The following is a 22206-nucleotide window of genomic DNA, read 5'->3' as shown; positions in this document are numbered from 1 at the left end:
CCTTGGTCTGCACGCCCTTGGCTCCCGATGTCCCTGGCCCGGAGGCCGGGGAAGCAGTTCCCTGATCCGAGGATCGGGAAGAGCCAACAAGAGAACCCACTGCCTTCCTGTGGAAGGAGGCAGACCCTTAGAAACCTCGGTGCGAAGTTTCTTAGGGGGGGGAGAGACAGACTTCTTCTTCGGCCGTGAAGCCTCGGAAGGAGAAGAGGAAGAAGCAGCAGACGACGACGACGATGATGAAGATGAAGACGAAGACGACGACGACACCTTCCTAGACCTCTTCTTCTTCTTCTTCTTCACCATCTGCTTCAGGAAAGCAGTCAAATCCCCAAGCCAGGAAAGCGAGGCCGCCGATTCAGGAACAGCAAGAACAGCAGGAACAGCAGGAGGGGCAGCAGCAGCAGAAGAAGCAACCCGGGCAGAGAAGGCGGAGCTCGGACCAGCCATTGCCTGGGTAGGGAGAGCCGCGCGTCGGCCAGGAACAGCAGTGGGCGGGGCCAGGGATGCAGGCGCCGCCCCTCCCGCGTGCAGGTCCAGGTCGGGCCTCGCCATAGTCACTGGGATGGGGATTGAGGCAGACGAAGGGCCGGGCTGGAGAGTCAAGCGAGGAACCGTGTCCAAAGCCAGTCCATGGTCAGCAACAGGGGCAGCAACAGTCACGTACGGAAAAGATGACGTCACCATGTAGGAGGGGCCAGCGCGCGAGAATGGAGCCAAGAAGCCAGGTGGTAATGGAACAGCGTGCTGGCCCGCGGATGACGCCGATACCTGGGTGTCCAGATGCGATGCCACTGAAACCGGCATCTGGACAAATCTTGAAAAGGTGACGGTAGTAGTCGTGGCTGCCACTGCCGAGTGGGTCGTGACTGGAGGGGGGGCCAGGGGAGCCAAGCCTTCCAGGGCCGAGCCAGGTAGACCCAGGTGTAGCCAGGGAGAGTTGGGAATCATAGCCTGGCTGTCCAGTCCGGAACCTGAAGCAAAAGTCGGGTTATCAATGGAAGCCTCTACTCGATCCGGAGGAAAAATTTCACCTCCGGAACGGGAAGAGACTTCCGAGAGGATGCCGCGGTCCAACTCTCCCCCGCGCCCTTCCACCAACGAAGATACGTAAGAGGAAGGGGAGGGGGAGTCCTCACCCGAGGGAGAGGGAGCAAGAAGGGGAAGCTCGCCGGGAGGAAGAAACGAACCCGAAGTATTAGCCACCAAAGGCGTCGTCAGGGGCGTATTTCCCTCGGACGACTCCTTGGAAGGCTTACGACGGTAACGTCTCCTCCCCTCGAACTTACCCCACTGCTCGGAGGACCACAAACAACACTCATCACAAGTAGAGTCGCGTGAACACACACGCCCCCTGCAAGATGTGCAGAGTGCATGTGGGTCCACGTCGACTCTAGAACGAAAAGAATTGCACTTTTTACCCCCTACCCCGGGACACACACGCTGGGGAAAGGAGGGTTTAGACAACTTTTCCATGATAATGAAAAAAACAGAAAAATCCCACCAAAAAAGAAGTAAGATGCAGTCAGGCAGAGAGCAAAGAACAACGTCCGCACGCTACGACGGCCGAAAGCAAATTGGAATGTTTACATCCGGGCAGGCGGTGCTCCCGCCTCCCGGACAGTAGTTAACTGCCTATACCACCTTGTTTGAAGTTCAACGGCCGTTTCCAGCCTACGCCTGAAAGTAATCTCCTAATGTAAAGGACCGAGGGTTTGTATATTGTGTCGGAACAACTATGTATATAATTATTTACCTGTCTCCAATTTGTATATCATGTATTCTTCTTTCGCAGGCATCAGATTGTATTCAGCTCCATTTCTGTCCATTTGTATAATTCAAAGTGTATTCGTTCACTGTATTTATTGTTATTATTGACCTCAGGTCACCCTTGTTCTCATTGTATTCCACGACGTGACATCAGTCTGCCGCTATATAAACCGCCTGGGTCACCAATAAAGCAGCAGTAAATTTTTCCTGCTCGTTTCTTTTGCACCTCTTAAAAACTATTGTCTTTGGGGCCACCAAGCTATTAATGTCATCCTTGTGTTCTCTGAAGAGCACCTGTTGACTGCTTTCCTCAAAACTGCACATGGGGGAAAAGCATAGAGGTCTAGGTTCGACCATTCTTGGAGAAAAGCATCGACTGCCCATTCCTTAGGGTCCTGGCATGGAGAACAGTAAACTGGTAGTTTTGTATTCTGGGTGGTTGCAAACTTGTGGATGTATGGGGCTACTCAAAGGTTCCACAACCTCTGACAGATTTGCGGATGAAGAGACCCCTCTGATGGAAGTAATTGTCTTTTCCTGCTGAGTTGGTCTGCAATAATGTTGTTTCTCCTTGGGATAAACTGAGGTAAAAGAAAGATGTTCCTGGATTCTGCCCAAAGGAGAAGGCTCTCTGCCAGTCTGAACAAATCTCTTGATTTCATGCCCCCTTACCTTCTTATGTCTGAGTAGATTGCGATCATCTTTTCTCTGATAAGATGTTCTACTTGCTTAAGGCTTTTCCAAATTGCCAGAAGGTCTAGACTGTTGATATGTATTTTCCTTTCTGCTATTGTCCAACTCCCTGACATTTCGATATGTCTCAGAATGGCTCCGCAATTTGACACCGACACTTCTGATGACAACGTGAGGTCTGGGCTCTTGTGGTCCAGAGGCAGCCCCATCACAGTCTTGGCCGATCTCCCCACCAATGGAGAGAACTCAAAACACTTGGGGGAACTATCACCAGAAACGAATCCGGATAATGAGACCTGTCCAAAGTGTCCTTGAGATAAAATTGAATTGGTCTCATTCTTAGGTGGGCCATGAAGATAAGCTTCTCTAAAGAGGCCATGTGGCCCAAAAGAGACAGCCATTTCTTGGGTGGAAGCTTTTCTAAGGGTAGAAATTATCTTAGAAGAGATAGAAAATTGTCTACTTCTTTCTCCGTCGGAAAAGCCCAAAAAGACCAAGAGTCAATCTTCATCCCTAGATAAACAATTGACAAGGATGGAAGAAGTGTAGACTTGCTGACATCGATCATAATGCCTAACATCGAGGCTAGTTGTAGGAGACAATGTTTCGCCCTCAAGACCACCTGAAATGAGTTGGCAAGAACTAACCATCTTCTAAGTATCCGGTCCCTAACAAATGACTCCATCCCTGCTAATGGAGCCAAAACACGGGTGATCACTTGTGGGGCTGTGCTCAAACCAAAACACAGGGCCTTGAATTGGAAGGTCTTGCCTTTGAAGACAAAGCGTAGAAATTTTCTTGACTGAGGATGAATGGGAACGGGGAAGTATGTGTCTTGCATATCAATAAAAATCATCCAGTCTCCCTTCTGGATGGTTGCCAGAACAAAACTGGGTGACTCCATCGAAAAGGGAGTCAGACAAACAAACTTGTTGAGACTGGAAACATCTAATACTGGCCTTCAGCACCCCCGAAGGTCTTGGGAACAAGAAAAAGGAGATTGTAAAACCCCGGTGATTTGCCTAACACTGGTTCAATCACCTCCTTGTGTAACAACTGTACGATCTCCTCCTGAAAAATCTGTAATCTCTCTACATGATGACGGTACACAGGGAAGGATATCAGAGACGCTGACAGGGGAGGAGGAGTAACAAAAGGTACAACGTATCCCTCCTGAGCATCTTCACCACCCAAAGGTTCTGCTCTGAAGCTTTGCCAAACACTCAGAAAGCTCTGAAGACAGGCACCTACGGTACCTTGAGGGCTCAAACCATCAGTTGCGGTTGGTTCTACGATCTTTCCTCTAAAACCTGAGACTTGACTACCTCAAAAGGGCTGACTAGATGAGGAAGAACTGAAAGACGACTTGGGTCGAAATACAGCATGAATTTTGGGAGCAGGGCTGGAAACTGGCATAGGTGGAGGATGCCTGAAAGAGATTTTATAAGACTGAGCTACTAATTCTCTACTTTCCCAATTCGAAACATCTTCAGCAATAATTTTAAAAACATTGGGATTAGGTAGACGCTGATGAGTGGCATTAAAAACAACTGCTGATTCCTGAGCTGGTGTTACTTCACAAGACAGAAAAGAACACAATTGTTCTTGCTTGTTTAAAACAGAATTGGTAAACATATGAGACAATTCTCCAGCAGTGTCTGAAATAGCTCTATCAAGGCAGGGCAAATACTCAAGAGACAGCATCATCTCCAGCAGTGTCTGAGTAAATTCCAAGTACCAAAGCAAAAGGGCTTCAATAGCGTGAAAAGCTGATTTCAAGAGCGCTTCTGCCTCACCATGAGACCAAACTACTTTAACAGTTTCAAGAGCTCTACGTTTCATAGTGTCAAGCAATTTGAAATAGCCAGCGTCTTGAACAGGGAAAGGACGAAGATCTGGCAACACTCCTGTGTGATAATAAGCAACGCTCCAAGGTTCAGGAAAGGAAACCGTAGCCATCGAATTCCTATGACCTGCTTTGAGGAACAAAGCTTTAGATATTGCATCAAATCATGCAAAAACACAATCAGACAATTTTAACTTCTTACTTGCTTGAACCAGAGTCGAGGTAGAAGCAGACAAAAATGAATGCTGGTCGACCGGATCATCTTCAGTAAAAGGCGAGGGTAAAGCAAAGCAGCGCGATCTACCAAGTGCCTAAACACTGAAGGAGAATCATCTGAATCAGGGTCAAAATCCGCTATGTCTAACAGAAGAAGATGGTTACATACCTGGGACGAACAGCGATGACATCAAGGGATGAGGATGAGAAACAACAGGAGGTTGGGGCTGGGCAATGACTGGGAGGGAGACATTTGGTTGTGAGAAGGTCGAGGATTTTCACCTGACACCACTGCAGAAGACAATTCAAATGCTTTGCATTTATGCAACAAATCCACAAGTGACACAAGATTTGACTTGAGAGACGATCCAACTGAGTTAACAACCAGAGTCGTATGTAATGTACAAGAAGCGCCAGAAGGGGAGGGGCTGCTAGTACAAATAGGAACAGCAGACAAAAGGTGAGAAATACTAGGAGAGGTGGGGAATGGTTAGGAGGGGGGTCAACATCAGAAACAGAAGTAATAAAAGATGGCACTGGGTGAGTCGGACAACATACATATTGACGAGAGGTTCAGAGACCACTGGATTAACTGGAACCTGTCTAACACTACTAGATCACTCAACAGGCTCGCATACATGACTTTCACTCCTGACAGGAGATAATAACCCATGAGTCGGATGGAGCGAGTGCTTAACTCTACTGAAGGACTCTTTCGGAGAATGTTCTATTGCCGAGGCAGCAGACGGTAGAGAGAGTCAGGTGGTGTATAGCACAGACCTTTGTCCTGAGACATGCCATGGTTCCCTGTTAGAGGAGAAGACCAACTGACATAGGGCAGTCCAGCGGGCAGGCTACACGCAAACGAAGGCTCCATTACCTGCTCTCTTATGGGGGAAACCAAAAAATGATGATCACTATGGAGGGAATTGCTATTTTTAGTCACCAAGTCGGCTAAATGTCTAACTGAAGTTAATAATAAACTAATATCTTCTTCCATTTTACCTAATCTATTCTCCTCAACCAAATAGGGAGCAAAGGCAGAGCATTAATATTGAAAGAGGAATCTGGCTTGTCAAGCAGAGGAGGAATGAGAAAAAGGGTACAGCAGTTAGAAGGGATAGATGGAATAGGCTTATGGCAGGACCTGACTAAGTGCCTATGTAACTCATCAGCCTCCCATATCTTCCAATATCTCACAAAACTAATAATTCTCTCATCTGACAATTCTTTACACTCTTCACAACGAGAGGAAAAATGTTATTTTCATAAAAAAATTAGGTTTCATATACTCTTACCAAGTAATTACATAGCTAATAGTTTCAACTCAAGCGGCAGCTTAAATTTTGAAATTCTCGGTAGCGCTTCTATTGTTTTAGTGTAGGTGACTATCCACGCCCACTTTCAGGGAAGAATAGGTACAACACCGCTGAAGAGCTCAATTTGCTTGTGTCCTATGTCCATGTGAGGGGAGGGAGGGAGGGCTCCATTTCCATTATTACTTGGCAAGTATATATGAAACTTAATTTTATTACCAAAATAACATTTTCATATAAGTAACTTACCAAGTAATCACATAGCTGAATCCCACATTGACAGGAGGTGGGATACAAGGACATATTCTACTCCAAAACATACAGTAATGGTAATGAATTTGAAATAGATAAGTAGCTAGCATTGATAAAATGCTTGTTGTAACCTTACCTAGTAAGAGAGCTACTGTAGGAAGGTACTGCCTCTAGTTAGTGCTCATCTTAACCTGTAGTGGCCTGGCAGTATAGCCATGGAGCACCTCTACTTAAGTGGGAGCTTTGCAGCGAAGGAGTTTTCTGATCGCTAGCAAAGCATCAATAGTTGTCCTTGCCCAGACAACGCTGTCACCTACACCATGTAATAAAAAACCACTACCCATCCACTAAAAAACTGGTGGGTACTCCAGGTACATGGTACCCTCCCCGGCTCCCCTAACCCTCAACACCCAATGTCAAGGCAAACAAGGATAGAAGAGAAGGAATGCTTCCTATGCTTCATCCCCCAAAACCATGCCAGCCACTGACAACGGACTCAGGGTACTTCAATTTTCAAATATCGTTTCCACTTCACATTAGTAATGAGTCGCAAAAATCGAATAACACCTCCAATATGTCGATTGAAGAATAGAGAAGAGAGACAAGTTATGTCTAAAAGCTAACGAGGTAGTGACCGCTCTGATCTCGTGAGCTTTAACTTTAAACGAAGGCAAAACATCCTCTCGAATCCTGAAATGCGCTTAGGTAATAAGGTCCCTTAGAAAGAATGACAAGGCATTCTTAGAAAGGAATCAGGAAGGCTTTTTAACAGAGCACCTTAAATTACTAGCAGGTCATCTGACTCTCTCGGTCCTATGCAAGTAGTATCTTAATGCTCTCACAGGGCAAAGAGTTCTCTCTTCCTCTTCTGGGCCCATGATCTCCATTAAGTTCTTAATGGTAAAAGAACATGGGCAGGGCTTAGACAGAGTCTTGTTCTTGGCCAGAAAACCAAGGGTAAAAGAACAGACTGCATCTCCTTGCGAGAACCCAATCCTTTTATCAATAGCATGGGGCGCACTGACCTGCTTAGCAGTTGCTAAAGCCACAAGGAAGAGGGTCTTCCTAGTAAGATCCCTTAACAATGTCAAACGAAGGAGCTGAATGTGGGGACCAGAAAGCCATTTTAGGAATACATCTAGGTTCCATGCAACTGACTCCAACTTCTTCTGTTTGGATATGTCAAAGGCTTCAATAAGGTCTGAAAGATCCTGGTTCAAAGATAGATCCAAACCTCTGTGATGAAAAACAGAGCCCAGCATGGCCCTGTAACCTCTAATGGTAGAGGAAGAAAGTCTGCAATCTGCATCACAGATGGCTGAGATGATATGTTGTCTTCTACACCAGCTGTGGGAGACTGTCCACTTAGCTTGGTAGACCTTGCTAGAGAATTGACATCTACACTTAGCAATAGCCTCTGCAGCTGGTCTTGAAAAGCCTTTCACTCTAATGAGTTTCCTGACAGTCTGAATTCTGTCAGGCAAGAGTTGACAATCCTCAATGGAAGTGCCTGAAATGAGGCTGTCTGAGAGAACTTGGTTTTTGTGGAAGCAGTCTCGGAAAGTCTACTAGCTGTCTGAGAAGATCCGCGAACCACTCCTTCAGAGACAAAAACAGGGCTACTAAGGCCATCATCACATTTTGATGGGTCTGAATCTTGTGTTAAAACTTCCCTTACCATGCTGAATGGCAGGAAGGCATACAGGTCCAAGTTTGACCAACCCTGGAGCATGGCATCCGTCGCCTATGCCAGATGGTTCAGGGCTGGAGAGCAAAACATCAGGAAGCGATGATTCCTCGGCACTGCAAACAAGTCTATAGACAGCTTTCCCCACAGTTTCCACAGGTCGGTGCATACCTGGGTAGAATCTGTCTGCAACGACTTAGCTCATCTGCTAGAACATTTAACTTGCCTTGAATGAATCGCGTGACAATCTTGGTCTGATTCCTGTCCGCCCAGAGAAGGAGGTCCTTTGTTGCTTTGCAGAGGGAGGAGGAGTGAGTACCTCCCTGCTTCTTGATGTAAGACAGAGCGGTGGTGTTGTCCGAGTGGACTACTACTGTCTTCTTGGTGGAAGTCACTGTTGCGAATGTTTGAAGGTCTAACTGTGTTGCCTTCAATTCTCTCACGTTGATGTGCGTTGATGTGAAGTTTCTTCTCTTCTGGGGACCTAGTTCTGGAAACTTCCATGTCTTCCAGAAGAGCTCCCCAACCCAGATCCGATGCATCTGAGTACAAGGTTAGGCTGGCGCTCAAAGGAAGGAATGACTTCCTTTCTAAAAGCCTTCCTTCAGATAGCCACCACTGCAGGTCCTTCTTGATTTCTGGAGTTATGGGAAACACGAACAAGTCCAAAAGAGTTTTCCTGTTCCAACTGGCCTTCAGGAAGAATTGCAGCACCCTCATGTAGAGGCTTCCTAACCTGACGAACTTCTTGATGGACTCAAACGTTCCTAAAAGACTCATCCACCTGTTGGCTGAACAGGACGGGAGAGAGAAAACTGCATACCATCTGAAGGCAGGATTTGACTCTTTTGGGGAATGGAAAAGCCTGAAAACTCAGAGAGTTGATCATCATTCCCAAGTAAAGAATTTGGGACTTCTGCCGGTTCATGAGTAATCCCAAACCCTGGGCAAGGAGAAGTGTCTTCCATAGGTCCTCCAAGCACTTCTCCTTTGTAGGAGAGCGAAAAAGCCAATCATCTAGATACAAGATGATGTTGATGCCCATGAGGTGGAGCCACTTCACAACAGGCGCGAGAACATGAGAACAACTGAAAGACACTGCCCTGGAACATGAACCTCAGATACTTCCTGGAATCCAGATGAACAGGGACATGGAAGTATGCATCCTGCATATCAATGGTGACCATCCAATCGCCCTGGTGAATGGACGACAGGATTGACTGGTTCATTTCCATTATGAATTATCTTTTTCTGAATGAAGAAATTCAAGACGCTAACGTCGAGGACAGGTCTCCAAACCCCCCCTGATGACTTGGGGACCACAAACAAATGGTTGTAGAAACCCTCTGTGCTGACATCCTTGACCACCTCTACAACTCTCTTCCTGAGAAGGGACAAGACTTCTTCCAACAGGGCCAAATACCTCTCTGAGCCTACCAAGTAGGATGTCAATGCGATGGACGTCGAAACTAAGGGAGGATTCTCCCTGAATGGGATGGAGTAGCCCTCTCTCAGAACCTTTAAAATCCATTGCTCTCTGCCTCTGACTTCCCATTTCTCCCCAAAATTGATTAGTCTGGCTCCCACAGATACATGGAGGACTGAGACTTCACTTCCAAGAGGAAGGCTTGCTGGAGGTGGTCTTAACTGGTGTGACTGAGCGCAAGTTTGATCGGGGTCTGGATTGAAATCTAGATCTACTGCCACAAAAGGACTGCTGTTGGAGAGGTTAGACCGACTTGGTGCCAAACGAGGCCAAGTCCTTAGGTCGTCTGGCTGATTGAGCCAGATCTTGGGTGGACTTCTTCTGGAGGTCTGGCACTATCTCCTGCACTGTGGCCCAAGAAAAGAGATGATGGCGATCCAACAGCGAGAAAAGGAGAAATGATTTCTGGGTAGCAGTGACCCCCTTGGTGGTGAATGAGCACCAAAGTTCCCTCTTCTGACAAGAACATAAACATTCTAAAGCCACCTGTTGGGGAAAACAGGTGATTATAGACAGTCTAACCAGGTCAGCCATGCTTCTTTTATCTTGTTTTTTAAATGCTGATAGTACCTAGCAGCACGAAGATATAAGCTAACTTTAACAGTAGGTAAGATTCATTCCAAATATATATATATATTTTTTTTTTATTTTAGGTAGTAGTAAGACTATACTGTACAAGAAGGAGTAAGTTGTTTTAGACTGATTTCAGGAAATGAAATACATCAGAAATTTAAACAAAACACTCAAGAGACAAGACATGAAATACAGTTCAGGAATGAGTGAGTGAGTATGGCAAAAAAGGAAATATGAGTCCCAGCAACTGGGACATGATTCACTGGACCAAAATGTGCAAATGTTGGAGAACTTTAAATCCTATGTGTTAACATAATTCTGGAAATAAGAAAGCAAAAGGTATAGCAAAAGTTCCAGAGTCAAAAGTGGCCTAAGATTAAAACATCCCCAAACAATGTCTTGCTTCCATTGTGGGTGAAAGTCACTTAATGGCAATAAATATTTTGTAAAGTCCCAGCTCAACACATTCTCTATAGTGAACATTCCGTTTTCTGTGGTGCCTTCACATCGACCTGGGGTCAGCTTGAACACATTTTCCACCATAATTGTAAATTGTATATTTTATTGTCTTTCTAAATGACCATGCTTTATGTACATGAACGAAGTATTTTTGTTATGCATCAGACATCATTGATCACTATTTTTCTGTATGAACCTGTCCTGTTTTTGTAGAAAATTAGTTTGACCTCAGGTCACCTGTAAATCTTTGTACCCGCAGTCTCTGTGAAGTACGCAGATGTCTGCGCGCCACTTTATAAGCAGCTCGCTTCATCAATAAAGTAGCAGTACTTGTCTTCCTGCTCATTATTTTGCACCTCTCTCACAGTGGTGACCCCGGAGTGGTTCCCGGAAGCCATTAACGGATCCAAACAGCGACTAAGTCTTGGCCCGATGAACCTTATCCACGCCCCTACCGGACTAACTACGGTGCTCTAACAAAGCGTTCGGGCGTTTACCGACCCTCGTCGGCAGGTCACCAGCGCCATTAGCGGACCCACACGGCACACTCCCCCAGTGTGTATTGGTGCGAGTATTCCCTCACACCCCAGGTAAGAGCAGGAACTGAGCATGGATGAGGACATTCCAAACCACATACAAATTACCGCGAACCTCTCGGAGGCAGACACCTCCCTCTCGTAACCCCCTCCCGCGTGCACCTCCACGCTGGTACCTGCACCCCACACAATGACCCCTCTGACAGACCAACCAAAAACAGCCCTTAACATAAGGCTGCCACCATTTACAAGGGAAAATGCAGCATCCTGGTTCTACAGGGTCGAGGGGCAGTTCAGGGTAGCAGGCCTAGCAGACGAGGTGTTGAAGGCAGACATCGCCATAAACGCCCTCCCAGAGGAGATATACAGAAAGATCGCCCTGTGGTTATTGGCAACGTTGGTCCCAGCCACCTTCCAAGAACTAAAATCCACTCTCATCGAGACCTGCTCCCAGCCGGTCTCCAAGAGAGCTGCCCGCGCCCTCAACCCCCGGCAGGAGGGAAACCTCTTGGAAATGTGGCATGCCCTCCAGGACCTCCTCCTCCTCCCCCCGAGACTGACAGCAGCGGCAGGCGCAAAGAAATCAGCCTGTCGAGGGAGATCTTCCTGTGGCAGCTACTGCTGGAGGTCTGTGGGCAGATCACGGACGCATACACCCTGCCGGTCGAGGACCTAATCAGGGTAGCGTGGCAGCTGACAGATTCCATGAAGGCGGCCAAGCGGGCGACCATGCCCGCACATTCTGCCAACTGCCGCCTGCTGGAGGAACCCACCACGGAGCCTGTCAACATCATCAAACAGAAAAGGCTGTCCCACCAGCAGAAGAGGGAGGGGCTGGGGCTTTGCTATTACCACCGGAGGTTCGGGAGAGCTGCCCGGAGATGCGAAGCCCCCTGCCCTTTCTTCCCTTCAAAAAACGGAGGAGGCGGCGGCCAACCGCACAGGCCACCATGGCAGCAGCAGCAGAAACACCCAGGGCCCCCTTACCAGTAGGGTTCTATGTCCACGACACCATCTCCAGCAGGATGATGTTCTTAGTCGACGCTGGTGCCATGAGTTCAGTGTTTCCGCCTGCAGGAGAGGACCGTAGACACCCGCTGGACCCGGCTGCCTCCCTGACGGCCGCAAACGGGTCCCCCATCCTCTCCTATGGCACCAAGCTCCTGTCGATCTCCATCCTTGGCCGGAGGTACAGCTGGCAATTCATCATCGCCAACGCCAGGACCCCACTCCTAGGGGCGGACTTCCTCACCCAATTCAGACTGGCAGTCGACATCGGCCGCAAACGCCTGCTGGACACCGACTCCTGCCAGTCCCTCCCCTTGTCGCCGGGCCCCAAGGAGCCCGCCACCTGTTCTGTCACGCTCCACCAGTACGGTTCCCTCCTGAAGGAGTTCCTGGAGGTCTTCAAGCCCGAACTCTGCCAGATACCTGGGGCTCCTGCCAAACACGGGATATACCACTACATCAAAACGAAGGGCCCCCTCACACATGCAAAGTTCCCCTCCCCCCTTCACATGGTGTAGAAAGCAGGAAGCACCTGGAGGCCCTGCGGCGACTACAGGCGGCTGAACCTTGCAACAGAGCCCGACCACTACCCACTGCCAAACATGCAGGACCTGACAGTCTCTTTCCACGGGGCCAAAATACAGTAATCTCAAAAATGGATCTTTTGGGGCCAAAATACAGTAATCTCAAAAATGGATCATTTAAAGTCATATTTTCAGGGATCTTTGAAAGTCATATTTTCAGGTACCAGTAGTGCCGGAGGACATCCCCAAAACCGCCATCATCACGCCCTTCGGATCCTACGTCTTCGTCTTCTCCACCTTCGGCATGAGGAACGCGGGCGTGACCTTCCAGAGGTTGATGGACAGCATCCTGGGGGACCTGGACTTCTGCATCTGCTACATCGACGATATCCTAATCTTTTCCAGATCCTGGGAGTAACACCTGAGACACATCCGGAAGGTCCTGCAGCGCCTGCAGGAAAGTGGCCTCGTCGTCAGGTTCGACAAGTGTACCTTCGGCGTCAAGAAGGTGGAATTCCTGGGCCACGAGATATCCCCAGAGGGCATCCGCCCAATGTCGTCAAAGGTCGAAGTCGTCAAGAAGTTCCCCACCCCTACCTCCATCAGGGCCATACAAGAATTCCTTGGGATGGTCAACTACTACAGAAGATTCATCCTGGGGACTGCTCACACCATGGCCCCCCCTGACGGAGGTCCTCAAGAGATGTCCAAAATCCTTAGTGTGGGGCCCCGACCAGCAGAAAGCCTTCCTCCTGACGAAGGCCACCCTCGCCAAAGCAACATCTTTGGCCCACCAGAACCCCAACGCTCCCCTCCAGCTGACGATGGACACCAGCGACGTCGCCTGCGGAGCTGTCCTGGAGCAAGTCAACAAGGGGACCCCTCAGCCCATCGCCTTCTTCAGCAGGAGGCTAAGCCCCACCTAGTCCCGCTACAGCACCTTCAACCGGAAACTCTTTGCAGCATACCAGGCGGTACGGCACTTCAAGTTCCTGCTCGAGGGAACACCCTTCACAATCTGGACCGACCACCACCCACTGGTCCATGCCTTCATCAAGCTGGGGGACGCATAGTCCTCTGGGCAGCAGGGGCACCTCGCGGCCATCGCGGAGTTCACCTGCACCATCAAATACCTCCCCGGCAGGAAGAACCCAGTAGCTGACGCCCTCTCGAGGATCGAGATCGACTCAGTACAGCTCGGGATCGACTATGAGGGCCTCGCCCGTGAACAGGCTGCTGACCCCGAGACCCCTGCCTACCATACAGCCGTCACGTCGCTGAAGTGGAAGGACGTGCCCTTCAGCTCAGGAGTATCAACATTACTGAATGACACTAGCACCAGATGCCCCCGCCCCTGGTACCCCCTCCAGACGTCGGCTGGCCTTCAATGTCGTCCACGGCCTATCCCACCCTTCCGGAAGGACAACAGCCAGGCTACTGATGGAGAAGTTCGTCTGGCACGGCATATGGAAGGATGCAATGGTCTGGGCAAGGCAGTGTATGCAGTGTCAGGCCAGCAAAGTAGGACAGCACACCGTATCTGGAGTGGGCAAGTTTCCCCAGCCAAAGAGACACTTCGGGCACATCCACGTAGATGTAGTGAGTCCTCTTCCCCCATCAGGAGGAACCAGATACCTTCTAACAGTCGTCGACCGCTCCACCAGGTGGCCCGAAGCTACGCCTATGGAAGAAGCCACCTCCAGTGCGTGCGCAGAAGCCCTCCTCTCCAGCTGGATCAGCAGGTTCAGTGTCCCAGATCACATAACAACAGACAGAGGACCTGCTTTCCTGTCCAAGCTGTGGACTGCCCTGGCATGCCTGATGGGGACCACTCACCACAGCATCACCGCCTACAACCCCGCAGCCAACGGAATGGTGGAAAAGTTCCACAGGTCTCTGAAGGCGTCCCTCATGGCTCGTTGCTCTTCCGAGAATTGGAAATACCAGCTGCCCTGGGTCCTCCTCAGGTTGAAAACTGCACCCAGAGCCAACGGCGACCCCTCCTCAGTGGAAAAAGTCTACGGGGAGACCCTGGTAGTCCCGGGGGAACTTATTACAGAAGACAGGGATATCATAGGGACGCAGAGGCTCCGTGACAGGGTTGGAAAGTTCGCCCCCTGCCAAAGGACATTCACCGACAGGATATCCCCCTTCATGCCCCCCGGGCTATCCTCCACCACCCACGTCTTTGTCAGGAACGACACCGTGCGCCCACCCTTAACCCTTAAGGGACGGATTGAGCCTCAGTGTGAAGTAAAACAGGATTGGGGAGGTGGACGGATTGTGCCTCAGTGTGAAACAATATTATGCACCACTGATATGGTAAGAATGAGGAGAAAGAGAGGTGCCAATACTTCTATATGCTATAAATTCACTAATGGCAACTTTTATACTGACTTGAGAGTCGGGCCAGTTGCCGCAGAACTCTTCTCAGCCGTCAGTAATGCTTCTGACTTGAAGGGGGAAAGTACTGCATCTCTCTCTCACGAGTCTTTTTGTAAATTTGCTTGTAAATATATGAAGGGGTTGCTGTTGTTTTTTGTTTTTGTCTTTTACGATAGTACGTCGATTGTATATGTAACTTTACAAACAAAATTGCAAAGAAATATTAGAAAAAGCATGTAAAAGTAAAAAAAAAAAATTACTGAATCCTCCTCCTTGTAAATTTACGTGAATATTTTTCAACAAATATGCAAAAAATTTGTTAGTGCTTTTATTTCTTATCTGTTTTGATATTGTGTGAGCAGTAATAATAATTTTACCAAATACAATAAATTTATTTATTAGAAAAAACATAAGTTGGTAAAATTTACGATTGTCTTGTAAATGAGGCCCTACAAGGGGTTGTAAATAGTCATTTTCAACTTCTCGTGGAAGGTAGGGAAAATTTTTAAAATTTTTTTTATACAGAGTGCATGTACATGTCGTGCTCTTTCCATTGATGTGATTTTTTTTTTATTTTGCCGACCTCAAAGTTTCCCTGGTCTGGGGTGCTGCACATTGATAAATTATGCTGTCCCTTAAGGGTTAACTAGACCCTACAGAGGACCTTTCCTTGTACTGGAAAGGAACAAGAAGGCATTCCGAGTAGCCGTCCTCGGGCGGGAAGACTGGATATCTGTAGGTCGTCTCAAACCTGCATTCCTGGAGGAGGACGTCAGAGGCAGTCCCCAAAGTCTCCCGCAAGGTGTGGCACCCCTTGGACAGCCCCATGCGTAGGAAAGAGGCCTGGGCGTCCCCGAAAAACCTAGAAACCAGACAGGAAGGCACCCCAACAAACCGCTCCAGAGGGCGCCAAAGAAGTGAGGCCCCCTTCGTCACCCCAACAGATACCTGCTTTGATCAGACGTTACCTCCATCTTGGGAGAGGAGTATTGTAAAGTCCCCGCTCAACACATTCTCTATAGTGAACATCCCGTTTTCTGTGGTGCCTTCACATCGACCTGGGGTCGGCCTGAACACATGTTTTCCACCATAATTGTAAATTGTATATTTTATTGTCTTTCTAAATGACCATGCTTTATGTACACGTATACATGTACAAAGTATTTTTATTATGCATCAGACATCATTGATCACTATGTTTTCTGTATGAACCTGTCCTGTTTTTGTAGAGAATTAGTTTGACCTCAGGTCACCTGTAAATCTTTGTACCCAGTCTCTGCAAAGTATGCAGACGTCTGCACGCCGCTTTATAAGCAGCTTGCTTCATCAATAAAGTAGCAGTACTTGTCTTCCTGCTCATTATTTCGCACCTCTCTCACAATTTAAACAAACTGGTGAGACCTCTGAAAGGGAAATAAGCCACTGAAACCCCTAGACAACATTAAAATTCTGAATATTGTAGTTTCAGAACAACAGAGTAAACATATGACAGTTGGTGAAGTCGGAGCAAATGAGGATCTAGTTAAGAAAGCTACAAAATTGAGAAAAAGCCAAAGGTACTGTACAATGTACTTGCAGATCCAGACTGTAATGCTGGTCAGAAGCTTAATAAAGTTGTGGAAGACTGAGTGGTGGAGGACTGAGTGGTGGGTTTTTATCCAAGACGAGTTTCCTATGATACTCTCAGGAAAGAATAAGGTAATATGAAGATGGATGGTGAATGGCCACAAATTCAGAAATGGCTCTCTCTGATTGGGGTGAATGTCAAAAGCACCTGATAACGTAATAGGAATTTCTGCAGGATATGAATAACAGGCTTTTTGGTACAGTCCACTAACCAGTACTGGAAGATGTACTGTACTTTCAGTCTGTGTAGGATGGCACCACCAGAATACAGTTATATGCAGCAGTAATTCCTAGAGTGAGACATTACAAAGAGCCATTAAGTTAGTCCGTTCATTGGACAAGTGTGTATTTTACAGTTTTATAATGGCTATATAGGAAAAGATAACATTGAGGAATATTTATTGGAAACATTCCTCTAACTAAATTGAGTTGAATGACGCTTTTCAGCCTCAAATAAAGGGTATCCATTAACATAAAAACATTGGTGACATTAAAGCCCCCAGCTGGGGAGATATCAAACACCTTTGTACACAGTTTCATAAACAAAGAGTGCACCATTACAGAACAAAAACTCAAATCTAGTGGTCCACAATACCTCAACACTAAAATCTCTGATGATGATGCTATTTTCCTCTCACACACTGGATGTAGTGCAATGGCACCAGTCAGATTACAGACAAGAAGCATTGCCTCCATTTTTTCCATGTGTGAGAAAATAATTTAGTCACGTTCAGAATCTCCCAGTGTGGGTGTTGTCAGATTCTAAAAGCATGGTACTTCACTTCAGCTGCAGCTTTTCTGGGAAAGGTCTTAGGCACTATGAAGGGCATATTTCCTAGTGTTCATAACTTATACCAACTCAGCATGGTGCTGCCAGTCATCACAAAACCTAATAACTAATGTATGTAAAACCTGTGTCATCAGAAAAAGACTAAGGTCTGTAAACCAAGTGACATTTTTACCACCAGTCATGGCAAAAATCCTTGTGATAGGATTGGGAGAACTACAAATGCCTTGATGAAATAGTAGACTTTGCAGAGATTACAGTACCTGTCACTAAAGTACAGCAACTGAAACACGGCTCCCACCATGTGACTAAGCCGCCTTCTCAAAATGGGACCAGAGTTAAAATGTAACCAAATGAGACACTACACCATAAAAGATACAATCTTCACAACCATACATAAGCATGAAAATTCTAGATTTTCCATGAACTGGCTAAGGTTTGGCTATACAGTTAAGAACTTACTTGCACAAAATGAACTTGTGGTATACTCCAGAATATGTACATCACATTTTAAAAGACCAAAAAAAACAGAGCTGCCTTTTCAAAGAATAATAACAGTAAGCCTAAAGAGAAAGATGTTACTACAGTAGCACTTAATATTTAATATTTCAGTATTTACAAATACAGGCGACTTCAACTCGGTAGAAAAAGAGAAGGTACGGATAGCTCTGCGTGTCACCAGATTCTTAACAATCTCGGCTAAGCTTCAAAACATTTACATACCTTGAATTACATCCATGTTACATTGTGTTGGGTATATTGTTCAACTTTGTCATAAAGTGACCTGTATTGGAAAAGTTCAGTATCCAGCACACAACAACAAAGAAGTGTAAAGCTAGAGAAATCAAAGTAAAACCTGCACCCAGCAGCAGTTCTTCAGTTATAGGTATTAGTTATTCTACATTGATTTTTGTTCAATTTATGCACAAGACATCAATACATAACAGCTGATGGTCAATACCTGTATTAGCTTCAAATACAGGTACTGACCATTATATGTTGTGTAGTGATGTGCATAAGGTGATAGGAACAATATTAACAGGAGGATTCCTGCTACCTACAACCAATGAACTGCCCCTGAATATGAAATACGAAATGGGCCCTTTTTTTCTAAAATTAAGAGCACCTATCAAGCAAGAATTGGGCTAACAACATATAGCCTCATGGCAGTTTATGTAGGTATACATGGTTGATCAGGGTAAACTGAGTTCCAGAAATACAATATAACTTTAAAGGTCCCCATTAAACTCCTGACATAATTATGCAGGGCTCGAGTGCAAAGAAAACTATACTAGAATACCTTTTGCCTAATTCATGAATCACTAAAAAAAACTGTGAATATGTATTTAGGGCCCCAACAAGATTAGCATTTGTGGACATAAGTGGTTTGTCAGTTATATAACAACAGTATAAAGCATTTTGGTATTTCTAAGCAACAGCTCCACATGGACTATTATCTTGGAAACTGATTTTTCCTATAATTTTACTGTTGCTGATGAAGGACGTGGTTGCTTATTGTCAGTCAACTATTATTAACCTAATACTTACCCAACATGATTGAGGACCCTTTGGGAATGAAGGGTTTTGGAAATGTTGGGAGAAAGACCAAACCGCCGTGTTGTTATGGAATGGTTCTGCGCAAGCGCAAGTCATCCGGGAGCCATATGTTTAAGAAGGGATTGGCCAAGGAAACCTATTATAACAGGAACTAACTAACTAACATACCCTAACTTAACCTAACCTAGCAGGCTGTGTTACTTAGCCCTGGGAATTGATTTTCCCAATAGCATTTTGGTTTGATACTTATTAAGAATTTACCTTTATTTTTTGTCGTTCGGACTGTAATTAACCTCAGAAGTTGTACGTTGGCCATTCTGGAATGCTATCGCGCACGTGCAGTGTTATGGGGGTGCTTTTGGTAAAAAGTGGAGTTTCCTTCACCAGGGTGTTGGGGGGGATCCGACTAAGCAACAAGGCCCCGTTAGGTTTGGCTGGTCTACTTCCTTTTATAATAGGTTTCCTTAGCCAATCCCTCTTAAACATTTGGCTCCCTAATGACTTGCAAATGTGCGGAACTATTCCATAACAACAACATGGCGGTCCCGTCTTTCTCCCAACGTTTCCAAAATCCCGCGTTCCCAAGTGTCCCCAACATCCCCAACCATGCTGGGTAGCCTAGATATGAGGTTAATAATAATTGACCGACAATGAACAACACCACCACCTTCATCAGCAACACTAGAAATATAGGCAAAATCAATTTCCAAGGTAATAATCCTTGCGGAGTTCTTACTTAGTAAATGTATCTATCCTGTGCGGAGTTTTTACTTGGTAAATGTATCTGTCTCATGGATAAAATTTAAAGTGAAAAGCAAAGTCACATGAAACTCCAATCACATTTGACTCACCAACTGTTGTGGGTATGTAACAGCACACTTGTTGTGATATTTTCTCATATTTTCCTTAACTGTGTTTTAATATTATGCCACACTCTAACACAACACCGCGTAGTCTATGTATTTCATTGTCAACCACAACTCCGCGAAAGTAATTTAAGTCCAATACACCAAACACGGTAGTTAAAGATTTACTAGATATGAGGGCGTTTAATGAACGACTGTCAGAATCAGCTGGTAAATTATTGGTAACAGAGAGTATGGTTCCAATATTTCCTAAAAAAAAAAAAACACTTCTTCTGTTTAGTCAATATGGCTTTTGAGCATTTAATTAATAACAGAATATAGTTTTGTTACATAAATTGAGCAAACTAGTAAATAAATTAGAAGACTAGTTAACTTAAACATTACTGTGTTTTTTTATTAGAGTTTCGATGCACATAGCGATTTCTGGTAGAGCAAAGGGATCCTGATTCCTGATAATGCCAAGTACTCGAGCTAAGTTCGTTGATATGGAAGTTACAGTAAATTTTAGTTTAAAAATGGTATTGCTATACATATTACATTACACATATATGGTAAAAAATTCATTTTTAATTTTAAATATACATTGAAATTCAGCAACTCTCTTCAGTCAAATCTTTGACCTAAGAAATCATAGCTATCATATGGGACGCTCTAACTGTCTAACAGCAAGAACCGTGCTGGCGTATGCCCAGCTCGGTCCAGGCACATATGGTGAGTCATGAAAATCTAATTTAGGCTGAAGTAAATATCATCCAAACAGGGCCAACATTAAACTCCTGACTAATGGCCTCTGTATCGTAATCTTCCCCAGAAGAAAGAGAAGAGTCACTTCAATATACTCAACATGCGAGTGCTTATAGAAATCTTTGCAATGTCATTAACAACGTCTGTTATCATTAACAATAAGTGATTAGAAGGGTAATTGCTGAGTTTAGTTAAAAGCAAAGTAGGACGATGTAATTATTCTATTGCACTCCTTATATCCTGCACTCTAAAGACGCTCCCTGATCAACATAGTAGGCTACTAAAATAGTTATACGTAAAACACTATTATTTTTATTATATATCATTCATCTGGTTCCTCGTCCTTATTGGACAAAGGAAGGAAAGAAACAGCGTCTGAGATTCTAATACTGTAGAAGGAAAATGAAAACAAGCCTTGGTAAATGAGTTTTTATTAATAAGAATAGCTGCATTACGTGGATAACAACCACCAACTACTAAATTACTAAGATATCTTGGTAAGTCTGGCACTGGCTCTTGCTTCTAGAGTTAGAGTTTTTCACCACTTTACTGTCTAAGAACGTTTCTGCCTGTGCAAATTTGATAGGTGAGACAGAAAACGGGACGGTCATGAGAAAGAACAATTCACTTGCACGTTCTTAAGAGTCAAATACATCTAGTGAAACTTAGAAAGAATGTGTGTGTGTTTTTTATTAGACAAAATGCTACCTGAATGATCCTATACTATTTTTTGAGAGATGAATATGATTAAAAAATACTGCTGCAAAACGAGAGTGATACGCAAACATGTGAACGTTATATCTTCGTATAGGCTACATACAAATATACATACATGTACAAAAAATATTTATTGTAAAAGACTTACTGTCATCTTTGAAATACAGGAATACATTATGTATACATTCTTGAATGTGCTGTAGTGTTAATGTATTGCATATTCTAGATAAGAATGGTCGTTAACATAATTATTCAAGAATAATACATAAATTATAGACCGATGCTTCTCTGTGTTTTCGTAGAGCCATAAAGCTGGAATGTTTGATTTTACACATTAATTGTGGATAAGACGAAGGATAGCAGTTATAAATGTGCAAAAGTCTACACACACCAAAAGGCCTAATGTGCACCTCCGAATAATAATAATAATAATAATAATAATAATAATAATAATAATAATAATAATAATAATAATAATAATAATAATAATAAAAGTGACTTTGAGTGTGATGATCCAGTACAAAGTTTTCAAGTGCAGCCAAGGTATTAGGCCTATAGTTAGCTTTTGAGTCTCGGTTAGATTAAACGAATCTGTGCACCTTACCAACACCTATCGGACGCCGCTGTGCAAGGCCCCATGTTGGCACAAGGCCAGAAAACTCTATACCAACCAGTTCAAAAATGGATTTGATATATTGTTTGCTATACGCATCGATCTCTGATATTTGTGAATATTTCCAAACGATTCTTGCCTGAATCACTGAACCTATTTCGAAAAAAAAATTTTAAACTAACTTCTTTTTTGAAAGTTGATTTATCAACAACAAACACTTTAATATATCTTGACAAGTGCACAAAATGGTAAGTGTTGACACGTGTGATTCAGTGACATAACCGTGGCGTTTATGCAATGTTTAAACAGCTACAGAGCGATTGTCTATTGTTTTTTTTTAAGCTGTGTATTATAATTACTTAGCAATTTTCGTTAGTCGCACAATAAATACTAATTTAAAGTATTCAAATATCACAACACTGACTAGATACGCGAGTAACTTTTATCGTTAAGATAAATTTTACTTTATTTTTTTTTTACATTTTCGTTTTTTTCCTTTCCATAAGCTGAATGGGATGGAGATTCTTGTATTACTTTATATGAAAGTC

General features: G+C 44.9%; 1 protein-coding gene across 2 annotated transcripts in view; it reads right to left on the bottom strand.

Annotated features, from left to right (window-relative positions):
- Positions 1-19783, bottom strand: part of LOC136845304 (guanine nucleotide exchange factor for Rab-3A-like) — a 292347-nt gene extending 272564 nt beyond the window's left edge. For both annotated transcript variants that reach the window (XM_067115511.1, XM_067115507.1), the window contains exon 1: positions 19570-19783. The gene's annotated coding sequence lies outside the window, so the exon portion shown is untranslated. The remainder of the gene's footprint in view (positions 1-19569) is intronic.
- Positions 19784-22206: the final 2423 nt, after the last annotated feature.

This window comes from Macrobrachium rosenbergii, chromosome 13 (genome assembly GCF_040412425.1).
Source record: "Macrobrachium rosenbergii isolate ZJJX-2024 chromosome 13, ASM4041242v1, whole genome shotgun sequence".
Classification (NCBI taxonomy): Eukaryota; Metazoa; Arthropoda; class Malacostraca; order Decapoda; family Palaemonidae; genus Macrobrachium; species Macrobrachium rosenbergii.
Note: the sequence above shows the minus strand (reverse complement) of the source record. Positions and strands in the feature narration are given on the sequence as shown.